Source organism: Pocillopora verrucosa, chromosome 11 (assembly GCF_036669915.1).
Source record: "Pocillopora verrucosa isolate sample1 chromosome 11, ASM3666991v2, whole genome shotgun sequence".
Taxonomy (NCBI): domain Eukaryota; kingdom Metazoa; phylum Cnidaria; class Anthozoa; order Scleractinia; family Pocilloporidae; genus Pocillopora; species Pocillopora verrucosa.
Genome location: NC_089322.1, coordinates 11,045,613 through 11,063,486, shown reverse-complemented (window position 1 = coordinate 11,063,486; position 17,874 = coordinate 11,045,613). Strand labels below are relative to the sequence as shown.

Here is a 17,874-nt window from a genome sequence, read left to right as displayed (position 1 = left end):
CCAAAAAAACAACGGTTTACAGCCGAGTAGAGTGGAGAATGAGTATTAGCCTACTCTCCGAAAAGGACGCTCCATTGTGACTTACGGGAAGCTTTCCCGTGATTACCAGCGATATGCCATCCAAAAGAAAGAAAATCACTACTTGTCAGGTTCACTAATTTTTCTATTTACCCTTAATAACTTTAGCACCAAAGAAGCGTAAGAAATATTCTATTTGATACATAACGTTCTGCCTATGTAATTCCGTCTAAACGGGTATTGCTGCAGAAAAAAGTTGCCTCAAATTTAGATATTCAAGGCAGGTGTATGTCTTCCGACGGTCGTCCAGTCAAGAACAGACGGTTTTCAGTTTGAGTAATTAAGCGGCATATACCACAACTTGGATCAACTTAGCAACCTAGTGGCTCTTCATTAGTGAAGAGCGACTCAACGTCGAGAGATACCGTAATTTCATTGTCATGTGTTTTCTGGTGGCTAATTGCAGACACCGATTACTTTACTAATTGACTATCGTCGATTTTCCTGCACGAAAGAATGATTTTTGGAAAAGCAAGGAAGTTGAAGTTAAAAGAGAGGGCTGCAATAAATGATCCTTAACACACTTGTATTACATGGAAACATTTTATTTGCACTGTATATCATAGTTAATTTAAAATTTTCCTTATAACGAAATAAATCTCTGGTTTACGTTTAACTATAAGCAAGAAAAACGCAAATTTGCGTTTTCAGTTATTTACACGAATATTTTTTAAGCCCACCCATTCGTCCGCATATATCTAAATATCAAGCGCTAACTCAGGATGTCCCTTGGCGCGACCTTCAGTGGACCCTTCGGCGCTGGATGAAGGCTGGCGCATGCGCAATGAAAGCTAGTTGCTCCGTAGTTGACCTGTTCGAACAGTTAGTCCAACCCTGGGGTGTTTTTCACTCATCATGTCTGGCCGAACTAAAGAGCTGATCTCTGACGATGTAAATGAAATCCAGATGGACTCCCCTGACGAGTGAAGTGAGATGTGCTTTTTTCATGTGATTTCAATTCCTGAAGAATTTAAATTAGTTTGCACCATTGCTGCAATTCTGGGTACTTAAAATGCAAATCGTTTGGCGAAAATTCTGTAGTGAAATATTAGTGCTGTTTGGGGTCAGACCCTTGTCAAAGAAAGGGCCATCTCTGTTGGTATTTATAATCTATCAATTCCATTCATGGCCAGTTCTGACAAACTAAGCTTAACAATAACTTCTGACCTACGGGAAATGAAGAAAGTATGGTAACATCAGCCTTAATTCCTACAGAGAAGGATAATAAAATCTCTTTTGACCAACGGAAAAGAGAGGTTATACTTGATATGTTTGAGATTCTCCAACAGCTTTGGATGGGAAATCAAATGTTAAAAGAAATACAAGTTAATGAGACTAAGAGGAATTTCTGTGTTAACATCAACAAAAACATGAATACCGCGCATCATATTGTTTTGACGGATCAAGTTAACGGAGCGTTGACTACGTCGTTTTGGAATTTGCGTGAACCCTACATTCATTTGTAGAGAGGCACGATGTGAAAATTTTATAATGAAACTACATCAGAGTCCCCTTTTCTCAAACAGTATGATAATTCAAACCAAAATTCGCTTCTCCTTCCCTCAAGTTCAAGTGCTGTTTTCGCAAAGATAAATGATCAAATCGAATTCTTTTATCCTTATTCAGAAGGTTTAAAAAAGTGGGATTCTAGTGCAATTGGACCTGATTTTAAGGGAGTTTTTCCATTTTGACATGATGTAGATTGCATTTTCAGACAAGTTCATCGAATGTCACCCGTGTGAATCCAATCTATCGTAGCCCATCTTCCTTAAAGCTCAGTTTATTCTTGAATTCTTCTTATTCTCTCTATTGTTTACCTACCCCATATGACGATTTCACGATTTCTATCTAATTAAAGACGATTTTATGACTCAAAATGAATCAAAATATAGTCACATCGTTTCTTTAAGTAAAACAGTTGTGTCCAGATTGTAAGATCAGTATGTCTTGTATCTTTAGTACATCTTTAACAATTCCAAGTATCCCTCCACACTCAATCGTGTCCCTGGTGCGGTGCTTGTTGGGCTGATGCTTATTCTACTATGAGCGGGAATCAGTACTGCGCCCGTGAGAATAGAGCCTTAAAAGAATGAATCAATGAAAAAGAAATTGAAATACACTGACCACGTCAAAACAAGCTAACACAAGCCATCATGCCTAAGATTTGTTTGAATTTCTGAGTGGAGCGCATTCTGAGAGAGGGCCGGGAAACGAAAGTCAAAGTGGTCAAAGTGCTCAATCAGAACAAAGATGAACCTCACGTGTAGCCAATGTGAGCTCAAACTTCAGTAAGTGTAACTGTAACCGCAAGTAAAGGAAAGTGCGTGTGACAGTGTCGCTTCTGGCCTCAGTTTTGAATCTCATTGGTTGAGGTGTGCACAACAACGATGCAGTCCTGGTTTATTTTTCTCACTCAATTGAGAATTATTTTCTACCGAGGCAGTCAACAGAGAAGATTCTACTCAACAACACCGTTATTTACCAGGTCTCCACGAACCGGTTCCTTCTCCTTTCAATCTAGCCGCGGAAGGTTGGTATTTTGGAGCAGAGGAAATGACACTTATTCTGTGATGAGTTGGTGATTTACCGGAACTGTTAAACTGCAAATGACAAGACAGGTGAACTGGATAAGTATATGTATCCAGATTCTACCAAAACATCAAAAACCAGGAAAGAAAGCAAAACAAAACAGAAACACATAACAAGATCAAACTTTTTTCAGAAGGAAAAAAACTTAACTAAACAAGCTACACTGCAGTTGACGATGAAAGTGATGTGGGTAAATTCTGAAGAAAAAGACCATTAAAATTGTCGAGATGCCACCAACGTTTGAAGCATGGGCTTAAGTTTTGTCGAAGGGGTTGTTGGTTGCATCCACGTGTGTGTTTACAGCTGTTTGCAGAAAGGTTGTCGGAAAAAGAACGAAATGCAAGCGACAATCTCGAAAGGTAATCTGGTATCCGGTAATAAATGAATTTTGATAAGTGGAACAAATAAATATGGACAGAAGGACAAATGAACAGGGAAAAGTATTAACATGCACGTGAATAAAATAGCAAGGTCACTTCGAATTCGCTCTTGTTGAGTTTACATCGCTGTTGTCGTTCATTAGGGTCAGTTCACTCTTCTATTCGTTTTTCATGGTTATAGTTAAAATTCAGTGTTGCAAAGAAAATAAATTAATCAAACCCCCTAAGTCTAAGCCTCTTCCTTACAGTGATGTTTTCGTGAAATCTCGAGGTCAAGGAACCGTGACCTGAAAACTACCAACAATGCTTTTCAGGGTTGTCATGTGCAAGGAAAAGAGAATCGCGGAAAAGAACAGCCGGAGAAGGTGGTGCTACAATGTCTTGCCACTTTCTTGTTTGCCTTGATGAAGACCAAGGCTACAACTAGTCAAGTTCTTCACAAAAATTTACTTCTTTCGACTATTCATGGTAAGAGTTTATTTGTCGCCAGCTCGCCTCTAAGGAAAGTATGCGGGGACAGATGGGGGAAAGAGGAAAGTGACTCTTCCTATATCCTGCTGCCATCCCATTGTTCTCTTCGTTCCTTCAATCTCCTCGTCCCACTCTTACGCTTATATGGACCAAGAAGAGACGACTGGATACGAGTCAGAATTGAAAACCAATGCTTGGGACTGAAAGTTCCCGAAAACTCACAGGAAAAACTGTTCAATAAGAAACAGTTGATTAACAATGTTAGATTTTCACCTACCAGGGGGACGGGTTCTTCATCAATAGTGACTTGTAGGGAGGGTGGTGTTGTCGTCTTCTTGGAGAAGGCACCCACTGAGAGCCTAATAGCAAGATAAAAAACGATGCTTACATGAGGCAGTGAAACGTTGAATTTGTATGAAGGAACAGTTTAAATTCTAGTATTCTTCTATTCTATTCTATTCTAGTAATCTTCCTTGCAATACTAATACGCTGTCAAGCAAAAAGATCATGAGAATTACGTTATTTATAATTGAAGGTTTGAATTTTTAATGTTAAATCAAATTTTCTGGTCAAAAACCATTCAAGGTTCTTGGTAGGGTGAAAACCCTTCTAGATTTCGAGAGTTAAAAGGCTGCACGTTCCAACGTGTTGGGGATTTTACGGTAATTCCGAGAGGAATTTCAGGTTGAAACGGCGTGTAAGCAAGACTATTGTAAGCCACAAACCTGAAATAATATTATAGTAGGGGCTTCTTAGTAGAGGCATGTAGTATACACCTCTTCTCAGAAACCCCGACCAACAATCCATGGCACACCTGATAAAAAAAGTGTCGTATAATGATTCTACTGAGATCAAAAGAGAAACTGAAATAAAAAATTACCAGTAACACCCTCCTGTCGTTATTACCACATATGATTTGCCTTTCTCCCAAACCAAGCTCCGTGATTCAGTGTTGTGTATCTGAGAAGTAAAGTTTATATCGTCTGTGTGTTGATCTGCAACACACGAATGTGCCCTAGGGTACAAATTTGACACGCCGCTCCAGCGCCACCTGAAATCAACCATTGAATGGTACAAATTAATGATCATTCAAGGATTTTGTTACCAATTCCTTTACTGCACCCCTCAGCCATGTTAGCCTTGATCCAAAACTTTTTCATCATTCTAAAGCGTTTTTGTAATCCACAACGATTTCTCTTTAACCCTTTAACTCCCATGAGTGACCAAGACAGAATTTCTCCTTACAATATCAATACAATATCAAGCAGATAAGGGATGAGAATAAAGAAAAATATCAATTTGAGGATAATTAGTTGACTCTCTGAACTAACATTATAATAATTGTCTAGTTGACAGTAAGGGGAATTACTAATTTGATCTGAGAGTCAAAAGGTTAAATGCGTCACGTGAAATTCATTACTCCACACAATAATTTTTCAAAACAGGTAATGTAACTGTTACTGCTACTACTCTGGAGTTGTAGCCACGTTATACTATTTGAATACCAAGGCATTTGAGGTAAATTTCTGAACCAAATAATATGATCAAAACCAACTAAGCAGAGAACAATCGTGGCTGTCATTTCCTCTGTCCCTATCCCTTTGATAGTTTTGTTAAGTTGTTCTGTAAAACATTTTATCCGTGTGGAGCCTTTACTATAAAATGTTTCTTTCACTTTTTTCCTTCACATAGACACCTTGCGTTTTCTAAGATGGAAGGTGTCGGTAACATTGGGAATAAGGCCTAGTGAGCCAAATAAGGCCTCTTGCCTCCGGACCAAAATAGAGAGCTGATCTCATGAAGGAGTAGCTTGAGAGAAACAAAAGAAAAGTCCTATAAGGTCGCGACAAAACAGAGAAAGTGAGTAGTTTGAACCATCACAAATTTTTGGGCAAAATAACAATTTTGGTCGTTACACAGCTCTCAGAATAAAATGCAAATAAGATATCTAGTGGTACAGAGGAACTAATCACATGTTTACATGGCGCGCTTCCAGCTCCAAGTTGGCTTGTTAGTTCAGTTGGTAGAGCACTACACCGATATCGTTGAGGCCATGGGTTCAACTCCCGTACAGGCTTGAATTTTTTTCATACTTTATTTTCACTACTGCGTAAGTAGCGTTCATAACTGCAGAGATCACTATTTAATTCAAGGTCAGTACTATTGTAGTAAATATTCTCAGCATTAGAATCCCCCAGAGGAGTCCCCTCCTACTTCTCCAAAGTAATGAATGAATCAATCTTGCAGTGTTGTTTAATTCCAAGTGACCTTACCTTCCATGAAGTTGGACTTTCTGACTCATAGCCTCTGTCCGTTTGTCGAGCGTTGCATATGAATGGTGCACTGATGTGTTGATTTCAGACTTCATGAACAAAGCAAAAATAATGTTATGGAGAATATCAATGTGTGTGGGAAATATTTTCAATTTAGACTAACGGCCATCTCCAGGTGCTGTTAAATTAGCGTAGTTACCAAGATGAATTCATTTTTTTGGATGACTCCGCGAGCCGGCGAGAGAAAACGAGCGCTGTATTTTAACAACAGTCTAGAAACTGCAGATTATATCTTGCTTTTAATTAGTTACCTGAGCGACTCGCCTGTGCAACTTATCATATTGTACGATTTACTTCGACCATCCTTACCATTCGGGATTACCCACTCTGACCCCGCACACACACAAAAAAAAACCCAAAACAAAACGAAGTAAACTCCTCTTCTTCTCGGGTCAATATCACACATATACAGGGAAACATTAAAACTTGAATCACCTGTTTATTGAGAGCTGCGTGGATCTCCTTCAGTGCCACTTTCCATCCAGTAATGTCCTCATTCCCTATAAGCTGTTCTGCGACCAAGGACACGAGCTACAGAATAAACAGCCAACGTAGTTATGCTGCTTTAACATTCAAGAACACATAGGCGGCTAAGCCCTGTAAAATATCTACACTAAAATATGATCATTGGAAATTTTGAAGCGAGAAAATATCGGTTTAACAGATGACTACACCTCATCGTCGCCTCGTCTGTTGCCGTCCACCTGACGTCTGTAGAGCGACATGTCCTGTTTAAGGTGAGCTACTTTGTCGTCCAACTCCGACATTCCTGAGGAAGAAAATCAGTGAAGAGACGTTATAAAAACAAGCAACCCAACGAGAATTATCGTGACCCTCAAAATAATCCTGAAAGACCCTCCCGCGTAGATCTCAACAACGGCTACATTTCTGATTCAGTCAAAAGTAACCCGGTGCGTTTACATGAAAGAGTTCGATGAGCAGAACACTACTTCTTCCTTCTCTCGAATTGAAAGCGATTGCGTCACGATCTGTCAACCTATAAAATTTAGCGTTCAAAGTTGTATGGTCGTTAACCTTAGTGATGTAAGTTTGTGACCCACAAGTAGAGATGACTAGCAGACTTGGGGTTTTGTTTTACTTTGCCAACATCATTTCGCCAAACCTCCTGTCGGCTTTTTTTTGAGATTATGACTTGTTGTCACATTCTTTAAGCGTTAAATATCGTCTTGGAATTCTACCTTATACCAGACCGTCCCCTCAGACTTACCTTTCGCTATGTGTTTAACTTTTTCATTTTGTTTGGCAAACTTAAGAAAGAAAAAGAAAACACTTTAAATTAAGGTGATTTCAAATAACCTGACAAGTTACCACAAATCACAGTTCCATGTCTCCCGTGTCCGAAGAGCCGATAAATGGTCGCAATTAAAGAAAAAAGTATCTTAGTTTCAAATAAGGGCTTGACCACTTTTCACTTCTACGAAAACAAAACAATGAGAATTTCCGATCTTAAGAAACAGTGGTATTTTTACTTAAACAATGGAATGGTACAAACTTGTTTCTTTTGTATAGAGTTGACTCAGTAATTTGAGAGAGAGTTCCGACTTCTATAATTAAGACAACAAACTGGTTTGATATAAACTGAGGACTTTATTCGGCCAGGGCACGGTGCAAATTGGACGAATCCAGTAGCATGTACACTAGCGATATCATTATTCGCAAGGGAGAAGGCCATTACTTTTAACCGAAAACAGATCTTCTGTACACATGGAAAGAACTCTCGGTGATCAGGAGCATGGCCTTATACAAATGATAATAATCAACGTATTTCAAGGAATAAATGAAGAACTAAGAACGATGGTCATCGGACGTGCCATAGGTTGTCCTGTACCGTCTCATTAAGCCCTAAAGCCAAACAAGAGTGCTCGTTGGATCAAGTTTGAATCTTATCCATCATATACAGGAGCTATTTACATAAATTAACGAGAAAAGAAGCGGGGAGGCAAAAACAGAAACACAATTGTGGGGAATGTGGTGTTGTATTCAGTTTTTTATGATCGTTAATTTCTTGATAAATCCCAACCTGTTCTGAGAGCGAATCCACACCATTTGAATGAAGTTTTGCCCTACGGAATCGTGTTTTCCTGTCGTTCTTCTCGTACCGAAAACTGAAATGAGAGGACATGTTGGCGAAAGAACATTTTTACTTATCCGCTAACACTTTCATCAAGAACGCCAAAGCCCGACTAATTTTTACCTTGTATACACCACAACACGGAGTAAGGTTTAATCAACAGAGCCGTTCTGTTCTCAGAGGGGGTGGTCTGAAGGAAGAAAGCATTCGCTTTCAATGAGAAACGGATGCGGCGTAAGTTCTTCTTTTCTTCTTTCGTCCAGTTTTGAGTTTAAACAAATCAAGGGTAGAGTGAGGGACATGAGGTTTCGTCAGACGCATATAGTAAGATACTCTCCCCTTGTATTCCGCCGGATTGCCGCTTACCTGGCCGTTTTGTTGTTGGCTATCATACAGTTCTTTTGCTTTTTTATCAAATAGCTGCGGAACCCTTTTGCGTGTACGATGAGGACTTCATATCTCAGTCACTCAAAGAAATACAAATAGGAAAGATTGCATGACTTGGAATTGGACATATAGACCAGTTTTCAAGCTCACAAGTAAATTCGCGACCTCAGCCAAATTTGCCCACAACTTAAAAAATATCTTCGTCTGTTATATTGACTGATTATAAAAGAAAATAAATATTACGTAGAATGGTTAAAATATAAGCCTCTTTGAACTCCAGGATAAACGAAAACTCGTGGAGAAAGAGCCCAGCAATAAAAACTGGTTTTACTTGTTTACCTTTGAAAAGCTGATGTATGGGATTACTTGGCTCATCAAGTCGTCATACAGCTCGATAATTTTTCGATCAGTACTTGCAAAACTGAAAAAAAGCGGATAAGTGAAGACTTTTCAGCAGTTGAGATACGTGATTTTGGTGGCGTCTTTGTAACAGGATATTAGAAATGTCTCGGTTGAACCTGAGCAGAACCACGCACATAAACCTCTTTTTCCTACCTGATTTCTGTTTGGGCGTTTAGGGAAACGAAGATTACTGCATGTGCAAATTCAAACAAAAAATTAAAAAAAAAAAAAAAAAAAAAACTGAAACCTCTAAGTTAGAATTTTTGTGACCACATTTCGCTGTCACCAAAGTACGACACCACAGCGGATTTCCAAAGTTCGGATTTAAACAATGGAAGCACTCATCAATCATAATTTTTGCAGTACAAGTACACTGCACCTTATCGTCAATTCTTTTAGCCAGTTTTCTTTCAAGCTCTTCCAAATCATCGGTGTGTTGGCGGTAACTGACTTTGTCTGTCGTACTAACATAGATAAAAAAAAACGAACAAACAAGTTTTTGAGTAAAGGAAAAGTAGTATTAATTCTCTACATTTACGATACCCTTTGAAAGTGTGCATTACGCAAACCTAACTACAATATCGACATCACTGAACACTATTGCTTATTCTCACAAAACCATTCAACGGAAGCGACTCAACCCGGTGTATTAAAGTTAAAAATAGCGGAAGATTATGTAGGAAGAGACATCCACTAAAATAGAAATTATGTTTCCTTTGAGATACTATATCTCCAACATCAATTTTCTTCCGTTGATTTCTGACAGGTTTTTGTGAGCCGCCCAATAGCAAACGCTACCTAAGAGTAGTTTTTCTCTAGGTCTCCAAAAGTAATGGAGGCTGTTTCTTTCGAAGCCTCGCGTTTTTGCTACGTAGTTTTCGCTGTCGTTCTAATCGGCTACTCTTATTTATTTGTATTTAAGCTTTGATAAGATGTCTCTAAATGTTGCGTTCGTAATAATTTTTCAGGATGTTAAATTTGTTGTAATGAAATATCTTTTGTCGTTTATTTATGATGTCTCACCTTTCCTTTGCAAACTTCCTAATAAGGGAGGGTTGATTGGCCATGCGGTCTGACATTTCATCAATAATATCTCCCCATTCTGACACTAAAGGAATAAAAACGCACAATAACTTCTGATCACACCAGCCTAAACACTGAATGCAACAAAGTTACCGCATCCCACAGAGCATTTTTTGAGTGTCGTGAACCAAAACCCCTGGAAGGGCAATCGTGAAAAAGGCAAGACAGGAAATAAAGTAATAGCAAAATAAGCGCAGAAAAACTCGAAGACAAAGTACACCTTAAGCGCAGGAAATTCACTCACTCATTCACCTTTTGCTTTAAAAGCAAATTTACAACTAAGTGTGGAAAGTAATCCAGAACTGGATTCTTCTGCATTTTTGCTATCTGTGATTGGTCGAGAAAACCTCCACCCTCTTGACCAATCAGATGCAAAACTAAAAGCAACCACGACCTTTTCACTCGTAATTTCTCGCACCTCAGGCAGCTTGCTTGTTTTTGCTTGGAATTATCATGGGCTCCTAGCGGTGTTTCCCTTGTTCTGATTGACTGCTGTGCATACCTTGGTTTTGGTTTTACGACACTCAATCGAAGGAAACTATTAAATTTTGATTGATTGGTTGACAGGATGGTAGGAGTTTTTTTAAACAATCACAGAGTAAAGCAAAGAGTAAAACCAGTGTAAAGCAAATTCAGCGCATTCGAACGATGCAATGTAATGCGAAATCAGAGCATGCCGGGATATGCTTCAACACTCAATTGAACATTGCTGCAAAGCAGCCTTTCCCATAAATTTCTAGCCTGTTTCACACAGTCCGTTTCTTTTGTAGGGAAGAGCGGTATATCAAGGTGGAGTGAGAGAAAGAACCCCGCCCACTCGCTAACGGCACGTCCTCAGTAGCAGGGAGCCTGTCCTAAGTTACTAAATGTCCATCATCTGATTACAAACCTTAAGCTCTATCGCAGATCACTGGGTTTACGTTTCACTTCAAATTTTAGAACTGTTGCACTAACCTTGATTTTCCAGCAACTGAATCTTTGTACTCAGCGCAACAACTGAAAAAGTGACAAAAAGGGACCTGGCTCCTTTAAATGATTCAATGATGGTAAAATTGTACTTACAGTAAAAATTATGCATAACGTTTTCAAGTTTCCTTTACCAGAATAACTGGAACTCGGTGATGGACTGTATTTGTGCAATTCAGAGCCCTTATGTGACCTCACTGGTGGCATATGTAGATTATATGGCTGACTGGAATTTGAACTGATTTTCCCTGTGATAAAGAAACAAACGAATTAGTTTTTTTTTTAAATCTCTGAAACTCCAGAGTAATGCACCTTTTTTTGTCACTCATGACGTCATCATTTCCCCTCACACCACCCTTGAGTGATGTTATCCCTTTTGTCAATAACGCCATAATCCCAAAATGACCTGAAGCTGGGTATCAACTACTTCTCTTATGTTATACAGCAGGAAATTATCTTTCAGGTGATGACTAAACTCGAATGATTGCCATTTGTTGCTTGTGATAAAACATGAACTGTAGGACCTTTGATTTGGTAAAAAAATTGATTGAAAACTTCCTTTTACACCTATTACTGCTTCAGAGTGAGTGTTAATTGGAGTAAAAATTATTTCCAAAATTATGTTTGACATTCTTGCAAAGAAAGCAACAAAAGCATCTTATATTTCTATGTTCCAGCAACATTTATGATATAAATCTTAGAAGTAATTTGGCTCAAAGGTGGCCACACACAAACATCCTAACAAGCAGTTTTCAGCAAAAAGTCTTCAACCCTTTAACTTCCATGAGTGACCAAGACAGAATTTCTCCTTACAACATCAATACAGTATCAAGCAGACAAGTGATGAGAATAAAGAAAAATATAAATTAAGGGAGTGTAAGTTGATCCAATACCAAATTCTCCAAACAAACATCATGAGAACTGTATGGCAGACTGTAAGAAGAATTACTAATGAGATCTTGGGAGTTAAAGCATTAAGTTGGTTAGGGTTTAGGGTAGTTGGTTTTCCCATTATTCTCTTTCTTTCATGATCATGATTTGCAATCACCATCACTTTCAATTCTTGTCCATCCTCTGGAAACTCTGATATTTGCTAATGAGTAAGGTTTAGAGTTCAGAGTTCTGCCTCTGTATTCCTTCCCTTTGGGAAAGCTACTTTTCCTTTAACCCTTTGGAGTCTATCTGAGAGTGTTAGAGTAACTTAAGAGGAGTTTAAACACTTTCTCCTCAGAGCTCATGGCCATGCATTATCCAAACGTTTGTTGTGAGAAGTCAAGAACACACCCTACTGTAACTTCCACAAACCCCTTAACTATTAAATCATTTTGTTTTCACATCCACTTCCTCTTGAAGTCCAACTCATGTGCTCATATTCACATCTAATTAGTACACATACTGAATAATTTTCAATGTATAGTATCATTTTCAAGCGATCATATCATTTGTTAGATATTATATGTATATGAAAAACTAACCTTGATGTTCATCAGCGTGCACAGTGGAAACTGAAAGGTCCAGTTTTGGTGTCTGTTCAAATAAGGCAGTTCTTGCTTGAGGAAAATGTTGTGGGGAGGAGTAGGGCTTTGCCGGGGTACTTGTGAGACCATTTGGACTGGAGACTGTGAGTCAAATTTAGGATCCAACATGTCACTTCAATTAAACAAAATACCCTCAAAACTGAAAATGAGCACTGTCATGGTGGTGCTGTGGTCAACCTTCTGAAGACAAAGTATCCTACATACTTTAAATATTGAGTCTCATAAATGTCCCGTTTGGTAAAGTTCAGTCACTGTCTGACCCCACATGGGCATCAGACCATCATTTCAACCACGCAAAACTTTGATGTAGCTTGGGTGCTACTTATTGGATATTTAACAACACTCCAGACACATTCATAGTCTCATAAATGTAAGTTTTTTGTTATAATATTTAAAAGACAGTAACATTTACTGCAAGTATGGACTAAAAATATAATCCTTGGTTTGGTTATAGAATCATTGCAACATGTATTCCACAGGCAGGCAAAGTGGACTGATAGTGAACTAATAGTTGACAGATACTAAGTAATCAACTTCTCTGCTAATGGTTAACTGACACTCAATAGCTGTCTATGACAGTCATTCAAGTTTACTTAATGGACATGATGACATTGTTTGAATGTCAGGCTGTCATTGACTGACTGGTGGTCAACTATTTACACAAATTTTTACTTGCCGATAGTGTTACTTGTTATAATATTTGGCAAGGTTCATAAGAACAGGCTATCACTTATTAAAAATTGTCAGCCATCACAACAAGCTTTCATCATTCAAAGTACTTGCCTATGGTTCTTTGATGACTCAAATCAGAAAGTGGCAGCATTCCATTAGCAGCACTAGATATACCAGTACTGTTAATTAAAGTGGATCTTGTTGGCAGCTCATGATACTCGGTCCGGCTTGACATAATTGATGAGGCTTCTGATTGGTTGTCTGGTATGTCATCTGTATGTAAATCTTTCACTGGCTCCTCCTCTCCATTCATGTCATATATCTAGGGTTAGTGAGTAAAAAACGTTTAAAAGTTCAAATTAGAAACACCCTATATTTCAAGAATTCTTCATTTATTCTGAAATAATTTTCTTCCTTCTCATCAAAAAGATTGCCACCAGATAGTAAGTGCCACCCCCAGTCACTGACAAACTTATGAAACTAATAAAAAAAAGTCTCAGACCCTTGTCAGAATCTTTTATCCTGAGGAGAAGCAAATGAGAGCCTGAAAATTATGAAACTGTAAACAAGAAATCTTCTGTAGGACTGTCTTGTAATCCTATTGGTCAATTGTTTCTTTCAGTTTTTTTAGTCATTATGTGATCACGATAGCACTTTTGACTGACAGTGAAGCCCCACAAGTAAAAATAGATTGCAATCATTGACGTACAAGTAGTACTACAGTCAGGTAGGTTAGAAAAGCTTTGTTCCATAATACTTATCATCTTCTAGGAATATAACCCAGTTCTAATTGCATGAAGCAACCGATAATTTTATTGTTCTCCGTCCTCCCCCATGAGATACTAGTCCATTACAGGTTACCACCTCTCCTGCCACTCTCCCCAGCATCTCACCAGGTTTCATTGACAGTTCCCATTTAAGTTACTGGGCAGAGGATGTAACTGTGAGAGTTGGACATCTAGCCCAAGAAAATAACAAAACCTTCTTCTGGGGAGCTGGAACCTGCTCCTTTCTATATGGAGGCCAGTGATCTAACCACAAGGGCCACAGTGTCTCCAATTTTCCACAGTCAAGTACTTACATTTAAAAGAGGTGGTACTACTGCAGGGCTTTTTCCATGGGAAGTCAAGAAATTTCTTAATTCTTTTATGGAGCCTTCATGAGACTAAACAGCAAAAGAAACAACAAATACCAATGAATGAAATCTGCTCAGTTTCAGGTGAAATGCTCATGTAAAAAAGGTTTGAAAACCTGAGGAAGACTGTGTATAGATTTTAACACTTTGAACGCTTGAGCATATGCAAATATGTGCCATGTTTCATAAGTTTTTAGCTGGATTATGAGTTGATGGGGAGAAGAAACAATCATCTCTGGGAGTTAGAGGATGGATAAATAGATTTGTTGTCTTACAACAAAAGACAGAACAAAATTATATTTATTTGCAAATTCCATGACAATATCATACCATTGAGACCCAGATATTCTGTCAAAACCATTAAGACAACCGTTCAAATGTTCCATTAGGTATCCCCTATCTTCTCCCTGCCCTCTTATCAAAGAAATTTCTAAATTGTTCTTTCTCTACAAGCACCTCTCATTTAGCCAAAGTTTCTGTTTCTGACCAAACAAACAATCATTAGAGGTAGGCCTCAATTTTTGTTCTCAACTAGTCCAACACAATTTACTGTTCCATTTAGACATCATTACTGGATAGCAAGTGGGAATTTTTCCAATCATCATTGATTTTCAGTTAGTGGAGGATCATATAAATCCATTGAAAAAATGAGATGCCCCAAAAGTGACTTTATTCAATCATCCCTTCTGTTTACAGACTGTTTCTCTCTTCACAGCCATGTCCTTCAAGGAATCTGCTTTTCTGACTCTATTTGTCACAATTATTAGCTATACCAAAGAACTGAATTGCATCACAACCCTCTAAAGTAAATTAAATTTATGTTTCAGGTTTGATAAAAAATTTGCAAGGTACATTTTTTTGAGAGAGAAAAACTAAAAAACCCTGAGAACATTCGTGAAGTAAAAATTAGAAACAAGAAATTTAAAGCAGATCTGAAGCTAGTTTTGAACTGAACACTGCTTCCTTAAAAGAAGAAAGACCAGGTTGAACTCACATGGGAATTACAAAGTTCCCTTTCACAGCTAGCATCCTGAACCCCCCCCCCCTCCTCCCCTGACCCCCCTCTGAAGACCAATTTAGAATAAATGTAACTCCCTGTTAAAACTTTCCACTATGGCAGTGAAGAGAAAATAAAATGGAAGCAACTCTTCATATAATTTTTAACCCTAACTGTTCAACACCAATTTTAAAAAATTCTGCAGGCACTCCTCTATCAGGAAAAAATATATGGATCAATAAATCGATCAGAAAATTATCATTTTCAATATTATCAATAAACGTTGAAGTTTCCTCTATTTTTCTGGAAAGATACATCAGCTGTTTCACTGTCATGTCAACAAGCTGTTTCAATTTTGAACTTTGACTTTTTCATTATTCCCTCAGCAGACTTTTTAGGACAATTTAACATATCACTAAGAGATGGGCCACAATAGCATTTCTGTTAACAATACATCACGATAATGATCATCTTTCAAGAAGTAAAACAAATTTAAAAGCACTTATTTTTTTGCGCTAACTGATAATGAATTCCACTTTTTGCATTCACGAACTAGACAGCTGTTTCTCTGTAAACATAGACCCGCTAAACAACGGTTACCTGACTATAATTAAACCCTCTGGTTTTAAAATTAACTTTGATATTTCTTACTTTCCCGAAATGTGAATATTTTTTCACAATTGCTTTCGACCAATTCGAGAGGAAAATTCATTAAAAATGTGTAAAATCTACTACAAAGAGATCGTAAAAAATTTGATCCCCCGTCTTCGATGGATGCTATCAGTAGATGTTTTGGAGCAATGCAAACAATATTGGAATGCATACAAGACGCTTCGCCTTTCCTGAAGGTTTGATCGATCAAACGAAAGTGACGCGAAATTCACAAAACTTGTAAGTCTTCGAACATCGCATTACATGGCAACTTTTGTCGTCGAAAATTAGCTGTTTATCCCGCTCTTTCTGTAACTATAAACGGAAAGAGGTTTAAGGTTATTAAAGCTTTTCAAAGACAGTGATAATTAGCGTGATGCCACTAAAGCGATAAAAAGTCTCGTAGGACTTTTAATTTCGCTTTTTAAGTTATCTCACCTTCAATACATCCATGATCACTTTTAATGTGGTCGCAACGCTATCATCCTGCACTTCGATTGGTGCCTGGGCCGGGGAAACAACACTTCGGGACATTTTCTATCCAAACGACCAGCTGCTCTGCTACAGAAAAGATAATCGTTACCGTAAATCATTTGAATAGCTAAGCGCCGTCATAAGTTTACACACTTCTTCAAATATGGCGCCTTTGTTCACAGCCTCGCAACCGTGACGATCAATATCACTCTGGGGAACAGGGCGGGAAAAAAGTAATAATGGTAGAGTACCTTGCCCGCACCTGAGCTTAGAGCTCTTTGGGAACTCGTCTTGAAACAAACTCTGAGGAAAAGAAGATCAATGCAAATTCTATTTCGAACCTAAGTTTTGAAGTCTGGGTAAAGATGGAGAGTTAAAGGAAAGGATTGTAAAGGGGGGAAGGGAGGGGTGGGTTTTTTTCTTAATTAATCCATTTGTGTCGCAATATTGAGATCTGCTGTCTACGGGGAGTATGGAATTCTCTAAACGTTTTATGGTTGCAATCCTAAATGAATTGATGGCCTGTTGAACGTTTGGTAAAGGTGAGTTGCAAACTGTGAACGGATCATTTTCCATCCCTAGATTCATATTTCATTCGTTCAATCTAATTTCGCATTACTCTTTGCTTCAATTTCGCTGATTCCTAACAGTTCATTGGTGACCTTTAAAAGTTATATGTACAGGACCTGTCATTACGACAAAACTAAGAATCTGAGCTCAAGAAATATGATTCTTAAAAGAAACAATCTACTGCACACTCGTTTTGTTGATTTAAGAAAGGGGTGTTATCACCATAACCGGCCATTATGGAGGTTTGAAAGTACACGCTTATAATCGGTGTGGATTATTACAAGGGCCGAGAAAAAAGTGAAAAATAAGATTCAGTTACAAAATAAGCTGCAAAATAAATAAAGGACGACCACGGTAAAAAATTGCTTCATTTAAAACGAATATATTCCTACTACGTAACTCAGTCACAATTGTATGAACCGATAAAACTACTCTGGAGAAATTTTCGCTGTGTTGTAAAGACGGGACTTCACTACTTTTGCATCGTAAAGCCACTCTTTGTCAAATTAGGTCTTGTAAAAGGGGAACAATGCCAGTGCATGAAATAAATCTTGTTTTCTGGGTTAAAAATTTGTTTGAAAAAATAGGGTAGCGTGTCTCTCACAATGTTTTTTGCCCTTTGGTGCGATTGAAATTAAAACAACAACAACAAACTGTGACACAAAACCTTTTTAGTTTTAAAGTATAATTTTCAAATTTTATTTCCTTCCAACATCAATCTCACTGCAACAACTCAAGACTGTAATTTATTAAAAGTATGTTCTTCTGTTATGTGTTCTTATTTTTCCCTTTTTAAACCTCTGATGCTCCGATCAATGTTTTTCCAACACAGAGGACTGATGTGGGTGGACTTGACTTGCGAAAAAAAAAATTGATGAAAAAAAGGAATTAATGAATAAGTTGTGTTAAGAAAACAATTTGTTTAAATAACGAGATGACAAATTCTGCGAAGTTCACGTTCGTATTCATAAATAAGCCATATTTAACCAATCTCAACTACCTGCATTGGCTTGAGAAAGTGCAAATTGAAGAATTTCACCCTAAATTTGTACGTTT

General features: G+C 38.0%; 1 pseudogene; it reads right to left on the bottom strand.

Moving 5' to 3' along the window:
• Positions 1 to 1,842: 1,842 nt before the first annotated feature.
• LOC131768663 (uncharacterized) lies at positions 1,843 to 16,410 on the bottom strand (annotated as a pseudogene).
• Between the last annotated feature and the right edge of the window lie 1,464 nt (positions 16,411 to 17,874).